At 50.5% G+C, this 17,597-nt stretch overlaps 1 protein-coding gene across 4 annotated transcripts in view; it reads right to left on the bottom strand.

Moving 5' to 3' along the window:
• The window catches only part of ST6GAL1 (ST6 beta-galactoside alpha-2,6-sialyltransferase 1), a 45,251-nt gene extending 29,726 nt beyond the window's left edge, over positions 1 to 15,525 (bottom strand). The window contains exons 1-2 of one of the 4 annotated variants that reach the window (XM_066556884.1): positions 15,423 to 15,525; positions 656 to 822 (exon numbers count right to left, since the gene is read on the bottom strand). The gene's annotated coding sequence lies outside the window, so the exon portion shown is untranslated. Of the gene's footprint in view, positions 1 to 655; positions 823 to 15,298; positions 15,315 to 15,338 lie in introns of those variants that run through there. The other 3 variants (XM_066556885.1, XM_066556888.1, XM_066556889.1) reach the window with 3 other exon arrangements.
• Between the last annotated feature and the right edge of the window lie 2,072 nt (positions 15,526 to 17,597).

The following is a 17,597-nucleotide window of genomic DNA, read 5'->3' as shown; positions in this document are numbered from 1 at the left end:
TGCACGAGAGAAAAAGGGAGGTCCCAGCATCAGCAACAGTCACTGCAATGGCTCACATGATGCTCATCATCCTCGAGGGCAGGAGCCAAAGGACTGCAGTGCTGTGATAAGGAGCAGGCCAGTGGGGTACAGTGATAGGAGAACTACTGGCACCACCAGCAGCAGCACTTCAGGCACGATCAGCAGAGGTCAGCTGTGTAAGTAGGCAGCTAATTACTCTACCCTAGAGCCAAAGGCCAAAATGTCAATGTCCCCAAAGGGCTTCCAGGGAAAGCTTTACCAAAATGAGCCCCAGTACACATCTCATTCATTTTATGCAAGTCAGAATAAACACTGGCTATCAGACTCCTATCTCTCTGGCACGCTACCAATACGTGGCAGCTTCTACAAGGGCTCCCACAAGAAGCAGAATAAATGTCTTATTTTGCTTTAAAAGAGAGATATAGGATAGTTGCTAAGGGAGTATCAGGGAACCCTCCCTGTTTTCTTTATCTATCTTTCTTTTACTATCCCTCCAGATAGTTACATGAGATAGCCCCAGTGCAAACAGCTGTGCCTCAATGTATGTGGCCTTGTCACGCTGACAGCAGCCCTGCTCTTGCTGCAGACATGTGGAAATGATAAAAGGGGTAGGGAAAAAAAGATTGGTCATCACCTTCATCTCCAGGTTGCTTTGCTATCCACAGAGGTTCCTGTCAACCCCTTCCAGGCAGCAGCAGATTGCCAGGTAAGAGCTCTAGGAGATGCCACCACGGGCAGCACATCTGTGCTCTCCGTGCAACTCTTCATGCTCCCATGTCCCTTTTCATTGAGTTCTCTAGCCTAGGAAAGAAATTAGGGTGAAGATGTTAGACAACCACATCAGACTGATCAGAAACCACTGGACAGGAGACTACAACTACCAGCCAAGACCACACAGCAAATCAGCAGTGGCACAGAAACACCCAGAGCATGCAGATAGTGCTGTGTCCACACCATGTGTCCTGGATAAGGCCAACAGTCGAGCTGCTGACACCTTGGAACATTACTTGAGTAAAACACCACACAGAGCCTTGTTTTGAAGGCAAAATCTTCTGGTGAACACCTGCTGGCTGCAGAACTCACCAGAATCTAATGGCAGGAGCCAGGGCAAGCTGGTAATGCTGACATCAGGGAAGAAGAACTCGCCCTTAGTGCTGGAGCTACAGGTCCCTAAGGAGATCTTAAGAATGCAGCCTGTACAAAAACATGGGCAAAGCTCTTCAAGGATCCCTCTCCCATTGAACCCTCCACAGCAAAACCTACTGCTACTCTGGCACAACAGAGCAGGGATGCACTGCAATTACCTGGTGACCCTTGCTGAAAACACAAAAGAGCCTTTACAGAGTTTATATTCCTAACCTCTCCCCTACTTCTGAAAGAAACTCTGTGTAACTGCAGCACATGTCCTAAAATCCTCTTAACTAAGATATTAATCACAAGACTGTTTAGCAAGCAAGAGCACACGGTCCACTTGATGAAACACTGCCTCCCATAATTATTCTGCCCTGGGCATGTTTCCAGTGTATGGGCATGGCCTGGCATATGCTCCACTGAGAGTCCAGCAGCTCAGCTTTCTGCTCTCAGTAGGGACCCCAAGCACTCACAGCTTAGTAAGAGGTTCCAATATGTCCATATCCCAAATTCCTGCCAGCTGGAACCATCCAAGGGACCCTAACCCACAGCAGCACACCATGGCAGGGAAAGCAAAGCAGTGGGGAAAAGGCAAGCTTAGGCTTTACACATTTTGCGTGGTGAAGAAAAGGAGGAAGATGGGGAAAAGAGAGGTAAAAAGCAAGAAAGGAGGAATATATTAAAAAGAGGGGTGCTGCCCATGCAAAGAGACATTGGCACACAATGCCTCACCTCAAACACTGAGGTCCCACCAGCACAGGCTGGTGAAGTTTCCCACCAAGTGAGAGAGAGTGAAGCGAGAATGATACTTGAGGGTCAAGTCAAAAGGGAAAAACCAGAAACAGCTACGTGCTAGACTGAAAAATAACATTCTAACCTTCTTGGTGTCTGCCAGCCTGCAGCTGGTGGGACCTGAGCAGTACCTCAGCATAGCTGCATCTTGGAGAAGCACTTCACTGAGCAAGAAGTGAGGGAATTTGCACAGGCAGACCCCCAGGACAGCTGTGAGGCAGCCCAGGAAGGCTGGATGAGTAATGGTGAGCCAGAGCCCCAGCACTTTCACATGCCAGGCTAGGGAGTCCCCAGTCTGCAAGCTCAGCAGGACCCCCTTGCTGCAGGCTGTGTTCACACCAGCCTTTGTGGCCGGCAGAAAGGGTGCATTTAAGTGAGGAAAATGATGCAAAGGGGAGATAAAAGGGATGGAGAGAAGCACAGACAACTGAACAAGGCCAGCACACTGGTTATCCAGCCAGGCAGCAGTTCTTCAGGGGCAGCAGTTTTCAAAACATACAACAATCAACCCTGGCTACCTGCTCCCTGCTGAAGTTTTGCCTTTATAGATGAATGGAAAGTGAGCCCAGAGATGCCACCAGAGGCAATGCAACTTCTGCTGTGGCAGAGCCTGGGCAGCCACAGAGCTGTAAGAGGAAGCACAGCAGCCAGGCTGGGGCCACGGGAGCTTCCCAGCCATCCACCCACTCCTTCCTGCTAACAGGGCAAAATGCTCAAAAATATTCACCAGCATCTCTGGGAGGCAAAAGGATCAAGGGGACACATGCCCCTGAGCAAAGCAGGACAGCCAGAGTGCCAGCTCAGGAGCACCTCTGAGAGCCCAGCACCTGCCAGATGTGCACAGAGCCTGTGCTGGGTGCTGAGAGCCACCAGCTGCAGCGTGGGCAGTGTCCCTTGGCAGAGCTTGAGTTCTCAGCACGAGTTCTGAAAGCCATGAGCACGAGAGGGATCAGATCTCCTTGCCTTCTGGTCAAAAGAGAATTTGAGGAATTCATCAACACAACATTTCTATGTGGCAAGTTTAACCATCATGAATACAAGCAGATAATTACTAAAAGAGGCAAAAGGTTGAAAGATTACAAGGTAAAGTAGGGGCCTAAAATTACCCCCAGATTTAGAACAATGTAAAAGTCTTCATTAATTAATCATTAATTCTTCTTCCCTCCTAAGACAGAGGATCTATATGGAACGATCCTGGAGAGTGCTGTAAATTAAGTACCAGCCCAGAGTTTGTCTGCCTGAAGGCATTTCATACACTCTAGTAACATCCAGGCTCCAATGTGACAGGTCTGTGCACTAACAGCCAGTCATCACCAGACTGTGGGACCAGGAGGAGGAGGAGGCAACAGCCTCCTCTGTCATTCAGCATCCCTCCCACTGGCAGTCAACAGAGACTTATGACTTATCTTTTTTCTAGGAGTGAGGAATTATTCCTCCTTCCCACCTTCCCAGCTACAGCTTAAGCAATAGCCTGATGGATGCTTTGGCAGAGGAAAACATCCTGCTGTCTGTCGTCTTGTAAAAGAAATTGTGTTTGTTTACTGCTCCCTTGTTAATGCTGATTCATCCAAAGCTAGAAAAAAAAGAGTTGCCACCACAACTCTTGCAGAATGCAATAAGCAAAGCCCTGCCTGTCAGGTTAATCACAGTCAAATGGAAAATCATTAAAGCCTCTGCAGAGCAGAGCACCAGCCAGGAATGCCCCCAAGCCCCACAGCACAGAGGCTCAGATGGGGGCCAGCATGGCTGGGGGGGCAGGGACACAAACAATGCCACCACTGGCAGGGACAGCAGTACCCTCTGGTCACATCGGTCAGAGGAGAAAACGTGAGGAGCCAGGATGGAGCAGGGCTACCAGATACAGGGGAGCAGGATGTGAAACCAGACAACATCACAGAGCAGAGGTGGAATGGGATGCTGAGGAGCTTCACACCAGGACTGGTCCATGAAGACCACCAAGGCAAGGACTGGAAGGCAGGCTGGGAACAAGCCTGAAGCACTGACTGGAGCAAATAAATACCTAAATACCTGCTTCTCAGGTCACTGACAGAGCCCATGGCTCCTTGCCCTGGTGGCTGGTGTCTGACACCCAGCCAACAAATCCTGTCTGCAATCCCTAGCCTCCCACCAAGGCTCCACAGGGAGGACAATGTTCCATTGTCCATGTTTCATCCCCATGTCCGGGATGATTCAGGCAGGATAAGCCTGCGTGGTGGACAGCCCAGCTCCCTCCCCTCTCCATAAAATACACAAAAAAGACCTAATCCTGCCCCTCATTTTGTCACAGTATACTCCTCTCACTCAGCAGAAGCACTCACTGAATGACAGTGCTGAAATAATGTTTTACCTGGGTGGGTTTTTCCAGCAGATTTTTTTTAAGGTGTAGTATATAAGGTACAAAAGCCAGATAAAGTCTCAGGAAAGGCAAACCATAGTTGACACAAAGTGATTCCTGCTTTGCTTCTTTTACAGCTGCTATGAAATGAAACAAACCTTAAAATAAACTTCTCACATCCTTAGTTGCCAGACCCTGGCAGAAGGACAGAGCCATGATCAGCTCTGCACATGGGCTGAGCTCTCAGCCACAGAACTGCACTTCATGGACATCAGAAATTGAGGGAATTCCTGGCAGCTTCCCCAAAGAGCACCCAGAACTGGCTGAGCACCCTGTGCGTGCCTCAGCGCCCCTTTTACAGAGCTGCTTTGCCACAAGCACACCGTGAACTGCAGCTGCTCACACATTTATTGGACAACTCATGTTTCTGTTCCTGGGGCAGGGCTGAAGCACACAAGTAAAGCACAACCTCAGAGCTGCAAAAAGGAAAATGAAACCCCACCTAACAAGTACAAATACAGATCAATGATGCTTGGTGAGCAAGGCAGCCTCAAGCCAAGCAGCAGCTGTGGAACCATGCAATCAGAACCTGCAGTGCACAGAGGTCAGATTTGGGCTCTGTAACTTCAATAGTGTCCTGCCTTCTGAGAGCCTGGCTTTGCAATCAGAACCTGCAGTGCACAGAGGTCAGATTTGGGCTCTATAACTTCAATAGTGTCCTGCCTTCTGAGAGCCTGGCTTTGCAATCAGAACCTGCAGTGCACAGAGGTCAGATTTGGGCTCTGTAACTTCAATAGTGTCCTGCCTTCTGAGAGCCTGGCTTTGCAACCCCTTCTGTATGTCCAGAGAAAACACAGAAGTCCTTCCACTTTCATTAAAGACCTATTCTCTTTTATTAAAGCAAGTTCTAGGACAAGTCAAGGGCTACTGCACAGCACTGGCAGTTAATTCTGTAAGTTGGCAGTTTGTGCTTAAACAGAAGAATGATTATCATCTCAGAGGAATTGGCTCTGTGCAAACACTGTCACTTCAGCAGCACCACAGAAGAGCAAGACACCCCAAACCATCCCTTCTGCAGAAGAGAGGCTTGGGAACCAAGAACACAGAGAGCAGCAAAGGCACTCGGGCAGCGCCTTAGTCAGGGATCTGAGACTGATGTGATCACTGCTGCCAGACCTCAGCCTCTGCTACCCAGAACAGGGGCAGGAATTGAAAACCCAGTTACTGATTGCTAGGCTGGCCACAGGCCTGGGGAAACACCGAGCCAATTACCAGGACATTACTGGGATACCCTAGAGAGGAAATCCCTCGCAGCTGCACTTTGCTCCCAGGAACAGAGAACCTCACCCGTTGCCAGGCAAGCTGAAGCAGGACTTGGTGTTCCCCATCCTCCAGGACAAGATGCAGCACAAGGGACACTGCCAAGCCCCACAGCCACAGCTGAAGCAGGAGCCATGCCACGGCCATGGAGAAAGATGACCTGTGCAAGTTATGGCTGAGCCAAGCTCTCACCCCGCCACAGCCTCGTGCCAGCAATGCCCCAGCAGGATCCTTTCCCCACACCTACCAACCCTCTCACTGCTTTCCCCAGGTACTGCAGTACCAACATTTCCATTTCAAACCCATCTTGCTCAAGATGAACTGGACTTCCTTGAGCCTCCTCCCCAAACCAGAGACAAAGAATCTCTTTCTCCAGTGAGCAACACCAACTTAGCTTCTCCACAGGCCTTTTCTAAGGGGGTAGTTTTTGCAGCTCATTTGCTCTGAACCATTACACCTACTTTTTGACACAAACACACAGCTTGTAGTCTCCTGGTAACTGGCTATAAAAAAAATTCATTAGAGCTACTGATAACACCAACAGCTAAATTCAGTTTTGTGAAAAATAATACGTGCAACTACAGAGAAAAGAGGCAGAATGTATTTGGACATTTGGAGAGTGGGTAGGGGTTTTCACAGTGGTATTTTTGGTTTTGGCTTGGGATTTTTTTTTTTTTTAGAAGAGTTTGTTTTCATGAAACCTAAGAGAAAAAACCAAGGATGTGGGAGAGCTAAAAGATGCTCAAGAACCAGAGAGACCAAAAGCTAAGAGATGGCTGCTTAGGAATCTGGCAGGAGCTGAAGGGGGCTACAAGGAGCAATACCAGAAGGATGAGAAGGCTTCTAGGAGCATGTGGTTAGCCAGGAATTTGGCCACAGGAAATGCTCCAAAACTACTTCAAGATTGTAAGACACAGCATTAAAACACTCCTCTGGGGCAATCTCAGAGGAGGGGAAGCAGGATATGAACACCTTCTCACACAGCCTGAGTTCTTCACTTCAGAAAAACAGCCAGTGCTGGAAAAAGCAAGCCACAAACACAGCCTGTGGTTACTGAAACCCTGGCAGGTGGGCTTAGGGCAGCCACGGTGGTTCACACTCTCCAAAAGTCACCACCACCATCCTGCAGTCTCCAGCACCGGCTGGCCGAGAACAGCACAAGCACTCGGGGGAACGTGGGGGGGCTAGCAACACACCCACAGCTGCTCCCCCCACTTACTGGGAGCCCTGCCTGGCGTTTGTTTTCCTCCCGATGAGGGAGCTGCAGCAACCAGGGGAAATCCACGCGGGTAGAATGCGGGAAGGAAGAGCAGAGATGTTCTGCCAGCAGCGAGGCTGGAGGAGCTCAGCCCCGATCCGCTCCCGGCCGAGGTGCTGAGCTGGGCTCTCCCACACGGGCGGCCGGAGGCTCGGCTGAGCCGGGACACGCAGCGGGGACACGCAGCCGGGACACGCAGCGGGGACACGCAGCCGGGACACGCAGCCGGGACACGCAGCCGGGACACGCAGCCGGGACACGCAGCCGGGACACGCAGCCGGCCCCCTCCTGCCCCCAGCCCCGGAGGCAGACTCCCCACTCGGGAGGGTGTTTCTGCCCTTGGTTCCCACCCACGTGCGGCAGGACACGACCTTCACGTCTCAGGCCTCACAGATGTGAGGGTGCACAGATGTTTAGGTGCCCCATTAAGCATCTGCAGCATCACCTGCAGGGTTTGACTTGCCGAGCTCACCCAGCATAAAACCTCAGCTCAGCGGTCACAAAGGAGAAGCAGGGGGGAAAAAAGGCATTTCTGCAATACCTCAAATAAGCAAGGCTACCAGAGTGTTGTATGCATGAAGACAGATGGGAAAAATCAAACCAAACTAGTGCCAGAAATTAATTTTAAAAGTAGGAGTTAATATGCATTGCTGACCTTGGTACACTCCCACATCTGTAGCCATGGTAAGGAAAAATCAAACCAAATTAGTGCCAGAAATTAATTTTAAAAGTAGGAGTTAATATGCATTGCTGACCTTGGTACACTCCCACATCTGTAGCCATGGTAAGGAAAAATCAAACCAAATTAGTGCCAGAAATTAATTTTAAAAGTAGGAGTTAATATGCATTGCTGACCTTGGTACACTCCCACATCTGTAGCCATGGTAAGGTTAAATTTCCTTCATTTCCATTCACTTCCAGCATGAACTAAGCTAATTTTAATTAAGAGGGTCCAGGCTGAAACTTAGCACCATTTCTGACATCAAATTTTCTAACCATTCCTTAATTAACCTCTCTGAATTTTTCTCCTTAGATTGCAAGCATATGATTATCTGTCTAATTAAACAATTCATCCATGAATAGCTAATAAATAGTTACCCAACTGCACTCCCCTAATAACAAGGCAAGCTTCTTAACCTTGGAACATGTAGCTCATTTGAAAGAGAGATATTTTGCAAAGTGATTTACAAAGTGGTAAGAAGTTTTCAAAATTGGCAGTGGAAAGGGAGAGGGGAGTGATATCACATTTGAAAACTAATTTTACTGTTACCCCAGGTGCAGACTTTAAGGAGTTCACGTCAATTTTTTTAAAAACACACTTCAAACCACTTTTGAAATTGCTGAGCCACATCCACAGAACCTAAAATAATTGCCACTGCACACCCACACTATGTTATAAAAAAAATAAAATACAAGTAACAACTGCTCTGAAAATCATCAGATAAATCTCCAGAAAGCTCCATGGCATCCACAGGGTTCCCCCAGCTTTGTGCTCTGCCCAGCCCCCTGGTAAAGCAGCAGCCTGGCAGCGGTCCCTGCTCACAGCACCTGGAGCGCTGCCAGCTCAAGGCTCCATCACCTTTTCGTAGCACTCAATCCACGGGCAGCTGCTCAGCCTGCAGCAGTCACAACAGTTGTTCTTTAAACAAGCATTAAATTAAATCTAAAGAGCCCAAAACTGCCAGCGATCCCTCACTTTGTCCCATCAGCAGAAAGTCTGACTGACCCATCACACAGGGCATTCCAGCCACTGCTCTTCCTTCCCGTCTGCCTGGGGACTCCCGTGTCTCTAAAAATACCCCTTCATGTCACAGGCACTAGCAACACTTATTTCTACCAATTCCATTTTTGCCTTTGGCAATCCCCCCGTCCAACTGCAGCCTGCCCCTGCAGCATTTGTTGGAAGCAAGTCATAACACATCCCTTCCTGGGCAGGAGGTGTCCCTCCACAATGGGTTCTGTTCAGAAAGGTGCAAGGCAGCTCCCCAGGCAGCCACAGACTTTACAAAATAAACATTATCAAGCTCTGGAACGAATTTGTTAACCAGCCACTCTGATGATCTTCCCAAGAAAGCAGCACTCTCATGGACATAAGCATTTGTGAAAAGTGGATTGCTGTTAATAAGAAACAAGCTTCATATTCACAGACACCATCATCTGGATGACAGCTAAACCCATCCAGCACCTTCCAGACTCTCATAAAACATAAAGTATTCATCAGACCTGCCTGTGAAATACCAGCCCAGAGGAGCCAGAACACAACTTTTCCATCTTTGCTACATTTCTGCTAATGGACCTCACTCAAAGTGTCCAACTCCCTGACAATTATTTACACTGAAGCTCTGCTGGAGAAGGACAAATATAAATCTATATAAAAATGTGAACAACCCAAAAATATAAAGTAACATAGAATCATCATAGCAGGTTTTGGGTTGGAAGAGACCTTAAAGATCATCTTGTCCCACCCGCTGCCATGGGCAGGGACACCTTGCACTATCCCAGGTTGCTCCAAGCCCCATCCAGCCTGGCCTGGGACACTTCAGGGATGGGGCACCCACAGCTTCTCTGGGGACCCTGTGCCAGGGCCTCACCACCCTCACAGGGAGGAAATTTTCCTAATATCCAATCTGAAGTTACTCTCTGGCAGTTTGAAGCTATTCCTCCTTGTCCTGTCCCTCCAGGCTCTTGGAAAAAGTCACTCTCCCCCTTTCCTGCAGGCTCCCTTCAGGCACTGGAAGGGCACAGTGAGCTCACCCTGATCCCTCCTCCAGGCTCAACAATCCCAATTCTCTCAGCCTTCCCTCACAGGAGCGGTTCTCCATCCCTCTAACAATCCTGGTGGCCTCTTCTGGACTTGCTCCAAGAGGCCAATGTCCTTCCTGTGCTGGGGACCCCCGACCAGGCGGGTGCAGCCCTCCAGATGGGGTCTCATGAGAGCAACAGTGAGATTTTATCCAAACGATTACAATCTTGTACATCTAAATTTTTAATTTCTTTAAGACCCCTTGCAAGCACAGAGAATAGCAGGAAAACAGGGCACAAAGATAACCAAGAAATAACACAGTGATAATCTATCCCTGGACAAAAGTAAAATCTTGTATTTAGGAAGAACTAAACTGTGAGCAAAGGAGATAAGAACAAAAACCAACCAAATAAATAAACTTTCACTCAACTTAGTTAACAAAGGATCACACCCAAATTTTCAGTCTTGCAAGGCAATGCAGCTCACAGCATGAAGGTATTTTCTCTGAGAAGTTTTTATTAATTTATTCATTTAAGATATAAACTAATTGCTTCTGAAATGCTCTGTGCCTTCAGAAGAGAGCAGCTCAGACAACAGAGCTCTGCTTGCAGCCTCTCCTAAAGATTCTGCCTTACAAACAAATTTAGAACAAAAAAGTCATTACTCTGATGCTGTACATTAAATGTTATTTCAAGGTAAAAGCAGGTCCTTGAGATAACCAGGGGAAAACCAGGACCAGATGTCTTGTAGCCCACAGGAGATCCATTTGAGAAAGCTGTCATTGCTGCACAACTGCCATGGCATTTTCTATTGTCATTCCATCCCAGTGAGGGTTATCATCCCACTGTCCCCATACCTTTGGGACTCTGCTGGCACACACTGGGCATTTGCAGAAAATCCAGTGAACACAGTCAGGTTGATTGGAACCCCTCTGATTTCCTAATCAGCACACACTGTACCACAAAGACACAAAGGGCAAGCTGCAATGCATATTAAAAAATTAATCACTGCTGTCAACAACTCTTTTTCTGTAAAATTTTACAGCTGAAAGTCCAAACTGCTGCAGCCACTGTAAGCAGAGTGGATGCAATATTAAAGAAGGGAGCATTAGCTTGTTTCCAGCTCCCACCAGCCCCAGCAGTCCCGGGCACAAGCTGGGCTCTGTGACAAACATGCCTGTGAGTGCCCAGGGATCAGTGTGGGATGTACAGACAGACAGACAGACAGGCATCCTGTGCTGGGGGCATTGGGGTTCTCCACAGCCTCAGCACTGAGGTACCAGGAGCAGCTTTGCTCAGCTCATTTTCAGTAGCTGCCAGCTCCCAGAGCTAACACACATCAGGAGCACACAGAAACAGCACAGGCCGGCACAGAGCTCCCTTCTGCCTGTACAGACAAACCATCCCCAGGCACAGGAGTCTGGGGCACGAGGCACAAAAGCAAAGGCCTCCCTGAAGTTCAGCATACTGCTGTAAGAAATTGAGCTACTATGTGCAATGTTTCCAATCTCACAAACAGACCTTTTTTATTTTAGCTATTTATAGAAAGAGAAACTGCAAGATGCTGTGCTGCAGCTTTCCACACCAACCTCTGCTTGAGAACAGAGGTTGTGGTAACTTGTGAATAACACACCACAAGCAAAGCCTGAAGACCACCAGATGACTTAGTGGCAGAGCTCTTCATTTCAGAGACACTCCAAGCCAAGCATCCCAGGAAAATGCATGACCTTCCAAATGCTGCAGAGGGACCAGCAAACATCAGCTAAGCAAAGGCACCTCTTGGAACCTGCTGGGACAAAAAATTACAAGGCAGGCTTCCTCTATTCTGTTTTCACAGAAGAGCTCCTGGACACCTAGAGAGTGAAATTCTGCTCCATACCCAAGATGTGCATGTGAACATGCTGCAGTACACACACTCCACCCAGAAGGGCCCTCACCATGGCCCATGCTACTGGTACGTGCTGGGAAGCACACACACACACACCAGTACATGGATTTCTCATTGCTTCCCAGCATCCTTCAAAGCAAAGACTCTGCCCTGCAGAGCTGGAATCATAATGACAGGTAGAAATGGGCTTAAGTGCTGCCTTAAATCAGCCAAGTCACTGCTCTGCAGACACTGTTCTGGACTCTCCTTTTCATCATCCTTCACCTCGTTGCTCTGGGAATCGGCAGGAAAACTCATCTGCAAGTGGAGCCAGCAGATGTGCATTCATATTCAGTGCCACCAGTGACCCACAGGGAGGGACTTTACAGAAGCTTTGGGTTCACAGCTCACCAAAGGCTGAGCTACAGCACACATTCAGAAAGGCAATAAACCTTCATTTTTACTTACAACATGTACGTTTTTCCAAGGTTTTTAATCACACAAGTGATTAGAGGATCTGATAACAATGATCCCTGCTGGCTCGACATCTAAGAGCACTTTATACAGAAAGCATCTCATTTCATCTAGTTTTTTTGGGGTTTTTTTATCAGCACAATTATAATTAAAAGAACATTGAAAGGAACCACTTGTATTTCACACTTCATTGACAAGTTATCCAGTCAAGCAGCACAGACTTCAAGCAGATCTGAAGCCACCAGGAATGTCCTTCAAACACAAACATGTCTGGCCACTGGGCCACCTCACACTGGGAAGCAAAGCCTGTCCTTGGTGAAGCAGTTACAGTGAAAGCTGTAATATGTAGGTCAGCCTTCTAAGAAGGGCTGTGACTAAGACAAAGTATCAGATTGATTCATAATGCTCTCTGATTGCTAATCCTGTGCAGAATTGTGATTTACATCCCTCTTCCAAAATCTGAGAGCTACAGAAAGGTCTGGATACTTTGAAAAAGATCATCAAAACAATTCTGTCAGGCCTATTACAGTGATCTTTACAAATGTTGAGTAGAGCACAGGAAAATGACATTTTCACTGGTGGCTGTGCACACCACTGAAGCTCTCCTGTGGAAAGGGCTGAGGATCACGACTGCAGCAGCACTTCTGCCCTTCCACAGACTGCCAGTGCAACAGGGTAAGGGTGCAAGGAGAAGCCCTGGTGGTCAAAGAACTCGAGTTCAATCATGTCCTTGAGCTCAATCATGTCCTCCACATCAGTCAGCCTGGGAGCAAAGGCCAACACAACCTGGCCCATGACCATCCGTGGCTGGCTTCCCCAGCCCAGAGCAGGACAGCAGCTGGGTGAGACTGTGCTGTGGCTGAGGCGTTGGGGACACACCCCTGGGTGCAGGGCTGCCTGTCCCCTGCCAGAGGACATGAACCTCTGAGTGCACAGCAATCAGCCCCTCTGAGCACTGTCTCAAGGACAGCTAAGACACAGAGCATTACTGCATCTGCTCTGCCCTTTGTTAGAGCACCCCTGCCCGCCTCATACTGGCACCTCTAATTCCTCTCATGTATTCCCAGCTCTGCAGGAGAGGACTCTGCCAGCAGTCACTGCAAAACAAGGTTTAAGTACTCACCTATTTTGTCCCTAGAAAACTAGGTCTCCATGAACAATGAAACACCTGCATTTCCACTCTTTGGTTTTAACCAAGGTACAGAGCACACAAACAGCAGCCACCAGAGTGGGCAGCCTGCTCAAAGCCACATCAACAAACATTTTTGTGTCCAGGAATTAGGTAGATATGATCAGATATCCCTCTTTTCTGAAACCTAACCTCACGTTTGCTGCCCGCAGAAGACACATACACACTCAGCTGAGTGCTGCAGCTCCGGTGATAATGGGGCAGCTCACTGATGTGAGCATCTCCATTTTCAGGCCATGCACCACTTTTGCCAGAGGACCCCACAGTGTTCCCACTACAGCCACAAAACACAGCTCCTTCCACTGTATTTAGCTTAGCTAAGAGAAGCACCCATGAAATGAGAGAAGAAAAGCAGAGGATAGAGTTCTCTGGAGCCAAGCTGCAGCCTTGCACAGCTGCCCTGTCCCCAGCACCAACAGAGCACACACCTTGGCACTACAGAGCTGCTCATCCCTGCAGCACCATCACCAAACCCATTTGCTGAACCAGAAGAAAATGATGATTTGTCTCGACTCAGCAGCTGCATCACCTCCAGAGCAGTGGGTGATGCCCAGGTGAGGTGAGCAGGTGCCCAGAGCAGACCTGGGGATGGGCTGCCTGCCCCCTGACATCCATCCCCACGTGGGCTCACGCCAAGCCCCCAGGCCCTCACAAGAACTGCAGCTAACAGGAAAAGTCTGCCTCATTAGACACTCTTGGCCTCTGTCCCAGGGGCCTTTTGGGGAAGATTTTTCCTGCTAATATTCTTCCTCCTGGGGAAGATTTAGCATCACTCATATCTCTATGAGTGCCTCAGGCATTTGGAGCTCCACCTAAATCTTCCCTGATGCAGTGACCCAGGGCACTATGATGAAACAGGAGGGATGAGTGTTTGAGTGTTTGTATTTTGCCCTGGACACCAGGAGATGAGAAGGACTTTCCAAGATGCACTACCAAGGTCAGCACAATACTCAGTTTTTGCAGCAAAAGCCAAGGACAGAAAGCTGTCCCTCTCCCCCTCAGTAACCCACCTTATGCACACTTACCCCATTCTGCTGGGGTCTCCTTCCACTGACTCCCCTCTGAAAGCAGGAGGATGCAAGGAGCAGCCTTGCATCACAGCATTCCCATTTATTTAAAGCTATCCCAGCTCAGAAAAAGTATTCCAGGTTAGCTAGCAGTGTTTAGGCAAGTGCAGTCATAAAGTGAGTGTGCCACTAAAGGAGGAGTCACACAGAGAGAGTTAGACTCATTCCTCACACATTAATAGGCAGCTCTGGTTTCTCACTCCCTCACAGCCAAGAAAATCTCCTGCTACATCCAGCTGCTCTGCCATGGCACCTTTCCCCTTGCAGATATTTCTGTTTTGACACTGTCAGTGATTAGATCCAGTTGCAGCAAGCAGATATGGAAACAGGATAAAGCAGCAGCAGCTCCCACCCCTTCAGCCCCTGGTCTCCATTCATTGCCCTGATTTACCGGGGGCTCATAAATGCAGGAACAGAGATTTGCCCTGAAAGACTAGTACACGGCAGCACAAAAAAAAAACCACGCTACACATTATTTATTCTCTCTGCAGCCTGACCTGCTGTGCGCTAGTAGAGACGAATGCAGCTACTTCTAAAATTACTCACAGATTAAATCCCTTGCTAGGACTGGCGGGTTCCTGCGGGCTGACCCAGGCCAGCAGGGATCTGTCAAATTCAGCAAGGGTGAGCACAAGCCGGAGGCAGGCAGGGGCCGGGGTCTGTCCGCCTCATCCCCCGCCCACCCTCTCTGCTCGGAGCCGCCACCGGGCGGGCTCCGCAGCCACCGGGGACTTCTGTGCTGCCAAAGCGCCGGCGAGCGCCGAGAGCAGGGGGGACAGGCAGCCCGGGCAGCCGCCGCCATACACATCTGCCGCTCTTAGAAGTTTATACTGATGGGTTACAAGCACAAATAATAAGAAATAACAAAAGTTACTCCTCAGCGGAGCTGGCGCTTGTCCGCCCCACACTGCCCGCCGGAGCCCACTCACACCCGGCAGCCGCCTCACGCCACAGCCGGGACCCCCGAGGGCGGCGGGACCGGGCAGGCGGGGCACGGCCCTTCCCATCCTCCCGCGGCACCTGCGACCTCAGCCTCACCCACCGCCGACCCTCGGTGGCTCCTTCACCGCCAGCCCCGTCCCGCTGCCCCGCAGTCGCTCACCGCTAGCCCAGCCCGGTCCCGCTGCCCCGCAGTCGCTCACCGCTAGCCCAGCCCGGTCCCGCTGCCCCGCAGTCGCTCACCGCCAGCCCAGCCCCGCAGGCACCATGGATCCTCAGGCACTCACCGCCAGCCCCGCCTCGCCGACCCGCGGCCGGCCCCTCACTCACAGCCGCCGCCCGCCTTTGTTGCCGCCGCGGCCGAGGCATTTAAGGCGCTGAGGCGGGGGGAGGCGGGGGCCGCCGCGCGGGGGAGGCGCCGCCGCCAGCCCGGCGGGCACGGGGCATCCTCCTCGCCCTCCTCATCCTCCGCCCCTCACGGCACAGCTGCGGGGAGGAGGAGGAGCGGCTGCCCGGGAGCGACAGCCCCGAGCCCAGCCCGGCCCGGGGAGCGGCGGGTGGCAGCCCCAGCCGAGGGGGTGGCTCGGTGCCGCACACGGCGGGACAAAGTGCCGCACACCCTGCAGCACCCTCGGTGCGAGCCCCGCGCCGGCCCTGCCCGCCTGCCTGGAGAGCTCTGTGTGGAAAGGCACAAAAAACGATCGTGCCCCGTCACGGACACGGCAGAGCCCCGCGCTGGCAGAGCTGCCATCTAACTCCATCACTGTGGGCTCGTTTCGAGTTTGCACTGCAGATACATCAATAGTTCATTAGCGAGCCGCCGGCAGCTGCCCCCAGCACCTATTTCAGTGCTGCCCAGGAGAGCCCTCGGGGCCATGGCTCCTTCAGGGCACCCCTGCACCCCCAGGGATGCCCAAAGCGTGGAAAATGGGGCACATGGCTACTGCCTGCCTGCCTGCAGCTGGCTACCGCCTTAAACTGCTTCTGGCCTCTTCTCTGCCAAGCAAAAGCACAAGCAGGGAACACTGCGTGCAATTCGTTTTGCCAAACTATGTACTAATCAGGGTCCAGGCAAGGCAACCTGATTATTGTGATCATAAAAGCTCAGACTCTGAGCCATACAAGCCAGAACAAATGCCCTGCTTAAATCAGTGCCAGTCCCCATTGGGGCTGCAGGACACGCTACCACTGTGCTTATCCCGGCTGCTGTGCTTCCAGTGCTAACTGGAAAGAGCGAGCAAACTGTTTCTGGGGTTCACCCACGTTTTTCCAACTTGAAAGGAGTCAGTATCTGGTGTGGGGTTATGTCCTAAAAGTTTGTGTCCAAAATCAGCATCTCACTGTGCATTACTCCCACCTTGCCTGCAGATGATGTTCCCTCACACAATGTACCTCTCTGCTCTGACTGGACAGAGTGAGGTCTTCACAGGGGCTTTCCATCAGAGAACATGAAATACCTGCAAGGATACATAAAGAATTACAAAATAAACCCTCAGAAAATAAATAGCCCCCAGAGCTGTTGCAGCATTCAGGTTCACATTGCAATGCCGTGCACTGCCCAGGTACTCCCCTTACGGCTGGTACCTGTCTGAGCCAGGTGCTGGAGGGAGAGCTGACAGGGGAGAATTGTGGCTTTCATGTCTCCTGGTGCCTCTCCCTGGCTGCTGAGGGGCTGGATGGGATCTTCCCTGCAAGCTGTTTGATGCACTGCCCGGGAGAATCAGGGAGGCAGAGCCTGCTTGCCTGGACAAGGTGCAGGACTCAGGTCTTGGGTGGGTTTGCACACCCTGTGCCCTTCAGAACCCTTGGCTGAGAGTGCTGCTCTTGGAGCATGAGCGCTGAGGCTGGGGGTTCACAGAAGGCAGACACTTTCCTGGACAGGCAAAGTGGTTTAGGGCATTTCCTGGCCTTTAAAAGCTAGTTAAGGTTTACATATGTGCTGAACCCAAAGGCAGATGAGTTCCTGTGGCTCTCTTGAGTAGGGACATAAGTGAGATGGGCAGCTGGCCAGCCCACACTTACCACTAATTGGGGTATGTTTACGTGGATGTTTACTCAGAAAGGTCTTAGCCTGGGCTAAGAACCTTCACTCAGCATCTTCTCAGTTCTTTTGTACTTAAACCGTGTGGAGGCAGGTACCTGCTGTCAGTGCAAGGGGCTGCACAAAAGCCCCCTGCTCTCCCCTTCAGGTCAGCAACACACAGGGCCTGCTTTCTGTCTCTTCCCTCTACCCCCTCTCCTCTTGCACAAGTCCCCTTCTCACTGTTCCTTGACTCCATCTCAGATTCCCCTTGTGCTGTGCTGCTTGCAGGAAGAAGCAGAATTTAACAATTTCACCTGCCTGGATGGTACAGAACTCCCCAAACCACTGTAACACTTCCCCAACACACACACACACACACACACAAACTGCTCACTCCCTCCCTTCTTGCTGTAATGAGGTTTCAGACCACGAGGGTACC

This window comes from Molothrus aeneus, chromosome 10 (assembly GCF_037042795.1).
Source record: "Molothrus aeneus isolate 106 chromosome 10, BPBGC_Maene_1.0, whole genome shotgun sequence".
Classification (NCBI taxonomy): Eukaryota; Metazoa; Chordata; class Aves; order Passeriformes; family Icteridae; genus Molothrus; species Molothrus aeneus.
Note: the sequence above shows the minus strand (reverse complement) of the source record. Positions and strands in the feature narration are given on the sequence as shown.